Source organism: Psittacula echo, assembly GCF_963264785.1.
Source record: "Psittacula echo genome assembly, chromosome: 12".
Classification (NCBI taxonomy): domain Eukaryota; kingdom Metazoa; phylum Chordata; class Aves; order Psittaciformes; family Psittacidae; genus Psittacula; species Psittacula echo.
In genome coordinates this window covers 8,715,933-8,723,582 of record NC_137747.1, presented here as the reverse complement: position 1 = coordinate 8,723,582, position 7,650 = coordinate 8,715,933, and the positions used below count along the sequence as shown (strand labels likewise).

The window sequence follows — 7,650 nt, the reverse complement described above, 5'->3', positions numbered from 1 at the left end:
TGCAGCGGTGCCATCCAGGTTAGCGTCCATCCAGAGGGAAACACTCTGAGTGTGTTGTTGCTGGGAATGGATGGATCCTGGGAGCAGCCAGGGCAGAGGAGGGGGTTCACAGCCACAGGGTGGGATGATGGAGGAGGGACTGGTGCTATGGTGCTGTCCCGGCTCTACCAGCATCCTCAGAAGCTGGGCAGGGGCTGGGAGCAGGCAGCATCTCCTGCCTGCAGCTCCTTGCCAGTGTTGGGGACAGAAAGGGCCGAATCCTCATCTGCAAGCACACCCCCGTGCCTAAACCTGCTCCTTCATTGCCAGAGCCTCTTCCTCACTGATGCCACCCATCCCTGTGCTCTCAGCCTCCTCCTGGACCTTAAAATACAGCAAGTCATCGAAGCAGAGCCTCTGCGGTGGCAGAGCCAGGCAGGGCAGCCGGAGCGCGGCACCGGTGAGCAGCCCGGTGAGCAGCGAGCCGCCAACAGCCAGCACCAGCCCCATTGCCTGGCACAGCGCCTGCCAGCCTGCCCCACGGCCCCCGAACTGTCCCATCACCGCCTCCTCGGTGGCATTGCCTCCAATGGGGGAGAAGTGGTACCCAGCGGTGACATCGGGTACCACCAGGATGGCCACGGCACTGGCTGCGGCTCCAAGGATGCCGGGCAAGCCGTGGAGGTTGTGGATGCCGCATTGGTCCTGCAGTGAGAGCTTCCTCACCAGGAGAGGGGTGAGGAACCTGAAGCCAAGGAGGCAAATCATGGCTGAGAGGCTCCCCAAGGCAAGGGCAGCCCCTGGTGCCATGGCCACGTCAGCCACCGCACCGATGGCCACCCCACCGGCCAGGCTGCCGTTCTGTAGGTGGCCAGGGCTGAGCTTCCCATCCCTCTCCATCAGGCTGGAGGCCACCACGGTGGTCACGGCGCTGGCGCTCATGGCCAGCAGGGTGTTGAGGATGGCGCGGTGCTGAGCATCCCCCGGTTGGCAGAGAACAGCCACAAAGCTGGGCCAGAAAACCCAGAGGATGAGCATCCCAACCAGGGACATGAGGTCGGAGCGGGGTGTTGGGGTCTCCTTGGGGTGCACCGGCTGCTGTGCTGCCCTGAACAGAGCCCTGGACACACCGAGGCCGAAATAGCAGGAGAAGACGTGGATGGTGATGGTGCCCCCCACATCCAGGACACCCAGATAGGTGATGATGGCCCACTCGCTGGTGAGGTAGATGGGGACTTCACATGTGGCCATGACGAGGAGCTGGCAGGGGCTGGTCCTCCCCAGTATGGCCCCCATGGAGATGAGCACTGTCACAGCAGCGAACTCTGCAGTGAGGATGTTGTGGAGGCCCAAGTGGACCTGGCCATGGTGGAAGCGATGGAGCAAGCCCTGCAGCAGCAGTGCCAATTGCATGGAGAAGTTGAGCAGGAGGAAGTTGTGGGTGAGGACACTGAGCCCATAGCGGGGCAGGAAGGTCAGTAAGAGCCCCAGCCCCACCACCAGCATCACCTGGATGTCCTGGAAGAAGGGGAAGATGCTGTAGAGATGGTTGGCCACCGAGCTGGCATCTTCTGCATGTGCTGAGGGCTCATCGTAGGTGACGAAGAGGGTGAAGAAGAGGAGCAGAGCAGCCTGGAAGAGCCCCAGGGAGAGCGGCAGGAGGCGGCGGGGGCTTGTGGATGGTGTCGTGGCCATCCTGGGATGGACAGGAGGGGACAGTGACCGGCAGCACTCTCAGGGTGAACTCCACTCACTCCGACACTGGGGGTTTTATGGCCATGGTTAATTTTTAACCAAAGATATGATTTTATGTGCCAGAAGAGGAGATTTTCCCCTTCCCTTCTTCAAACACAGCGCCCATAAATTGCCCACGTGCTCTCGTTTGGCCACCATAAAACGTGGATGATTTTGAGGGGAAACAAGAAAAACCTGCCATGGAGCAGAGAGGGGAGAAGGACGTGGGTACCATGGCATGAACCCCATTTGACCCATCCCTACCTGCCAACAGGGATAACACCACTGAACCCCCCAGAGCAATGCTGGAAGCTCAGATATCCCCAACTCCCAATCTGGCTCTGCCACATCCCACCCGGAACAGCTCTGGTGTCACCACCACTCCACTCTACTGGATGATGCCGGTTTTCTTTGCCCAGCAGCTGCCTGGATCTTAGGGAGCTCCAATCTCAGGACCCCAACGCTCATTTTCTCACAGGTTTGCATTGGTTTCAATGGCTGGAAATTCATTAACAACCCAGCGCGCGAGAAAAACAAAGGGCAGAGCAGCCAAGCAGCTCCCCCCAGGTTTCTGGGTTGCTGCTTCAGTGACATTTTTGCCAGTGAAATGTCTGGAAAAAAAAAAAAAGAAAAAAGAAAAAAAGAAAAGAAATTAGGGGAAAAAAAAAAAAAAAAGGCAAAGAAGAAGCCATCTCCGAGAACCACAAGAACAAAAGGCAGAGGGGTTGGTAAATATTTGTTCCAGAAAGAAGATATTTTTGTGCTGTCCCTGATCTCAACACCCCTGCCGCGGGCGCTGGCTCCGCGCCGCTCTTCGTCATTGTTACTGGAGGATGAGGCAGGCGAGGGCGCAAAATGGGAAACAATTGTTGAATAATGTGTGCGAGGCTCCCCTGCCAACCCCTCCCCGGGCCCGCTTTCAACCCCAAGAGGCTGGAAATGAGGGCAATGGAGAGGAGGAGGAGGTGCTTTGTAACGGGGGGGTTGAGGAAGGGTTGTGTTGCACCCAGCAGTGGTGAGAGCTGCGGGGTTTGAGGGGTGGGAGCTGGGGTGCTTTGTAAAGGGGTTGGGACTGGATGAGCTTCCAGGTCCCTTCCAACCCAAACCATTGTATGGTTCCATGGTTCTAGGTCTGCCCATAGCATTGGATCTAAGGAAGAAGTTCTTTACTGTAAGGGTGCTGAGGCACTGGAATGGGTTGCCCAAGGAGGCTGTGAATGCTCCATCCCTGGCGGTGTTCAAGGCCAGATTGGACAGAGCTTTGGGTGGCATGGTTTAGTGTGAGGTGCCCCTGCCCATGGCAGGGAGGTTGGAACTGGATGAGCTTAAGGTCCTTTCCAACCCTATCTAATCTATGATTCTATGATTCTATGTCCCTGCCACATGGATGGTGATGCTCCTGGCAGTGGATGCTCCCACAGGGATCCCTCACCCAAGGAAATGCGGGGCTGGGGTCCCCATGGTGCTGTATGGCTCTTTCTGTTGCCACCAGCATGGCTGGGGGTGGGATGGGATGAGTAGACAGGATGCTCCCATTGCCACAAAGGGGTTTTCAAGGGGACAGCCTGGCACATTAAAACCTCTTTCGTTGATGGCTGGTGAGATAAAACCCAATGGTGATGCTTGGAGCAGGTAGTGCTCCTGAAATGGAGGGGCCAGGCTGATCCTAAAGGGCTGGGAGAAGTGTTTTGATCCCATCTGAACAAGGGAGCTGCCTGCAAAGCAAGGGTTGGGCTCCCGTCGGTGTGCCTGCCACTGGGTTGCTCGCTGCTGAGCACTCAGTGCTGTGTTTTCGCTCCCCCCCTGCATCCCCACAGTGGCTCAGCCCTCCCCTTCCTGCTTTGGTTTTAAAGTGAGGTTAAATAAGATGCTCAAACAAAAAGCTTTGAAGAGATCGTTTACAAAGCAGAGCTTTGAAGATTTCAAGGCAATGGCACAGCGGCCTCCTGTGAGAAGGGAGAGGAAGATGCTGGAGCATCCCAGTGCTGCTGGAGAGGACAAGCATCGAGCTGGGAGGTTTGGGATGTAAAAGCCCTCCTGGATCTGACTGAGACCTCTGGCAATGGGCAGAGATGTGGGGACACAGGAGGTTGGGGTTGGCAGGCACGATGTTGGGGCACATAGGGAAGCAGCAGTGCAGGGTTACCGGCTCAATGCCCGGAGATGACACAACTCCTTATCTCCTTCAGCAGGAGATAGGGAATTGCAGGCTCAGCAGGATGTCCTTGGGCACGTGCTCCTTTTCCACCTGGAAACCTTGCTCTGGCAGCACATGGGGATTTGGGATGCTCATCCAGGCTCCAGAGGAGCGGAAGCCAGCAGAGGGGCTCCCTCATGACCTGCAGCCCCTCGCATCCCTCTCACATCCCTCCTGCATCCCTTCTGCAGGCTGGCTGTACTGCATCCACCATGAGGCTGAACCGTATCAGCACATGGAGGCTGGGACTAACCACCACCACGCTCCTTTGCCAAGCTGCTGGGTACCGCATCCGCTTCCCTTAGGGAAAAAGGCCATCCTTTATAGCCTCCCTGCTTCCCAAACCAGACCAGGTGCAAAGAGCAGCGATGCACCAAGAACCCCACTGCAGAGAGGGAGGGAAAACACCGCCGGGATGCAGATTAAAAAACAACCTTTATGGCACCCATAAAAGAAGGGCGAAGTTTCAAGAGGTCGCTGGGAAGGTGAAAGTCCCCCCTGGACCCAGAGCACCCCCAAGGACAGCAAATGATTAACCCCATGGTGCAGGGATGCCATGGTCCTCACAGCAAGAACCCGGCACAGGGAAGAAGGTCCAGGTCCCTCCAGTAACATTATCCAGGCACAGAGAGTTCTCTTTTGGAGCCGGGATGGAGGAAGCATCTGGCTGGGGTGGTGGGGAGGAGACCATGGAATTCCACCCCCCACGTCCCCCTTTCACTGTGGGGGAAGTTGTTTTATGGCAGGAGGACTCGGGGAACCATTTTAGCTTGATCCACGCTGGGGCTGCTCGAGGAGTTCCCTGCTGAGGGCTGGATACAAAGAAAAGCTGAATTAACCGAGGGTCATATAAGGCAACAGGATCCGACAGATCCGAGCCAATATATGCTGGCAACAGCCAGTCCATGGCACTGTGAGAAAACACTCCTGCAAGCTTAACAAATCCCTATGGTCTAGAAAGTCATGTACAAGAAATTACTGATGAAGGGATCTAGTCATATCTGGATTTCCAGACGTTGGTCATGCTCCCGCCGCGTTTTGCAGGCCATATAAGTACATGGATCTGAATCCCGGGTGCTGGAGACCGGCAGGATTGTTCCGATCGTCTTGTCTGACCTCCTGCGTCAGACCAGGGCTCCCGGCGAGGAGGAGGATGCTCAGCACAGCCGGGTGGTGGCGGTGGCCAGATCCTGCTGCTGGGATGGGTTGGGGTTGGATGGAGGAGTCCAAAGGGGTGTGAGGGTTGGGAATGCCGGGGCAGCAGCGGTGTGGATGGGTGCCTTCCTCCCAATGGCAACGTGCTGATACCCCAGCAGGAGAGAGCAGGAGCTCTGGCTGCATCCCTGCAGTGTGATGGGGAGGGATTGGCATCACTCTTCTCCCCATCACCCCCCTCTAGCTGCTTTCCTGAGCCCGGAGCACCCCGAAACTCCCCATTCCCTACAGATCCTGATGGAAAACCAGGCTCCACATGGAGCTACGCCTGGCTCCAGCTCCATCCCCTCTGTAGATCCCATATAAGCTCTTCCTGGCTTCTAAGCGAGCACCATGAGCGCTTTAAAAGCTCCCGTCCAGCTCCGACCCTGTCAGGAGGTGGGCAAGGGGCCAGACCCCCCCTTCCCCAGCCGGGTCCTACCGAGGACGAGGGGAGGGGGGACACACACACACATGCACACGACAAAGGGGAACAGACGTCACCCCGGCATCACGCGGTCCGAGTGGCCTTCTCCATCTTGTTAGCACATTGTGTAACACAACATGTGGAGGCGCTGGGACCGCACACGCATGAACTCCCTGACAGCTCAAACGGGGGGGGGGGGGGGGGGAGAAAAAGGGGGAGAAAAAATCAAAAACCCTCAAGAAAAAGAAAAAAATACACGGAAAAAAAAAAAAGAAAAATGAAAAAAAAAAAGGAAGCAATTTAAGCTTTGAATCTTTCTCTCTCAAATGTTCTCATGGCTCCGCTCGAATCTGCAGCCACAGAGGCTTTGAAGAGCGTGGTATAAGGAGTGAAACATCTGGAAAAATTAGGATTAATGAAAACATAATTCCCAAGACTAAAGGAAAGATTAATCCTGCGTTGCCACTTGTGTGTTCCACAGCTTTTCCCCAGCTCGTAACGCTGAACTTATTAAATCGCCCTGAGCTGAGTTTTCCTTTTTCTCTCTTCCCTCCCCTATTGAGCCCAATGGAAGCGAGTGATGCCAAACGTAACGATAACCAACTGTGCCAAGCAGCGTCCCCCCCCTGCACCCAGCAGCACCCACAGCCCATGGAGCACACCAGTGGGGTCCTGGGGTTGGGGGTCCTATGGGGTGGGGGTCCTGTAGGTGATTGGGTGGTCTCTGCACTAGGGTGATGGGTGCTGTGCCCCAGTGGGGTTGCACCTGCTTTCAGGTGTGCTTATGGGCAGGATGGGGTCCCATCGGCTCATGAGATGGGGGGTGATGGTGAGTTAAAGAATAGGTTAATAAATGTCCCTGCTCTGGTTTCTTTCAAATGCTTGAGACCAAATGGTACCAAGGCGGTGGCACCTCTTGGTGGCATTTGTGTAAGGGTCAGGCTAACCCTGGTGCTGTGCCGTGCCCGTGCTGGCACAACCCTCTGCTCCACAGTGACCGTGTCTCATTGCCACAGGGCCAGGCTTAGAGCAGGACATTGGGACACACCAGCCCTGTGACCTCTCATTGTGCTGTGCTCTGGGACTGCACCATGGTGATGGGGGCTCACATTGGCTGAGCCAACCCCTGCTCTGCAGCAGAGCGGAGGGACCAGCCAGGGAAGATGCTCTTGGGTGATAGACTCTTTGTCCCTGTATAATACTGCAGCAAACCCCTCTTCCTTCAGGGCAATGATGCCGCCAGCACACAGCACACGAGTGCCAGCGTTGGCCTGGGGGGGTCACATCCTGTTTGTCCCTGCAGCTTTATCACCACGGATGCTCATTTGCAATAAGGGATGGAGCCGGGGTCGGAGCGCGTCTCTCCCCGCTCTCTGCAGCAGCGCGGTGCTTCTGGAGGACAGTGAAAGAAAGCAGATATTTCACTTCATTGCGTCTTCATCCGCCCCACGCTGGGCGCGGGGAGGCCGGGCAGTGCCAGCTCTGCCGAGCAGCCCACCGCAGCTCCGCCGGCAGCCGGAGCCGGCAAACGGCTGCCCCAGCCGGCTGCTGCAGCCCTGCAGGGACCGGGATGCTCCGGAGAAGCCGTACGGGATGGGGATGGGGATGGGGAGGGGATGGTGACAAGGACGGGGACGAGGATAGGGAGGGGATGGGGATGCAGATGCAGAGGTTATGGGGATGGGGAGCAGCACTCACTCTGTGAGTCCCTATTGGTGTTTGGGTGGGCTTCTCAAAACCTCAGTGGGAACCAGCTGTGGTTTGCATCCCCTCCTCATCCCAGCTGCACCCAGCTGGGGCCAAAGGCATATTTGCCCTATGTACAGGGTGAAAAGGTCTCATTTGCCCCATGTACAGGATGAAAAGGGCTCCTTTGCCCCATGCACAGGGTGAAGGAGTGGAGCAGCATGCCCTGACCACCCCCGACAGACGGGAAGGCTCCCATGGGATGCATCAGGACCCTGCTGCCTCCTTCCCACACTGCTCCGGTGCTCCTGCTTGTTTTCCAGAGAGGAAACCGGGATCCCTGCTATTATTATGTTTCAAGTGTATATATATATATATGTATTGCCTTTATTCCCCTTGGTGCATGTGGGGCCCAGCTGGGGGGCAGCAGTGC

The 7,650-nt window shown here is 56.6% G+C and overlaps 1 pseudogene across 1 annotated transcript; it reads right to left on the bottom strand.

Annotated features, from left to right (window-relative positions):
• Nucleotides 1-285: 285 nt before the first annotated feature.
• LOC308226440 (ammonium transporter Rh type B pseudogene) lies at nt 286-1,674 on the bottom strand (annotated as a pseudogene). The gene has a single exon. The product of its transcript is annotated as an ammonium transporter Rh type B pseudogene (transcript).
• Between the last annotated feature and the right edge of the window lie 5,976 nt (nt 1,675-7,650).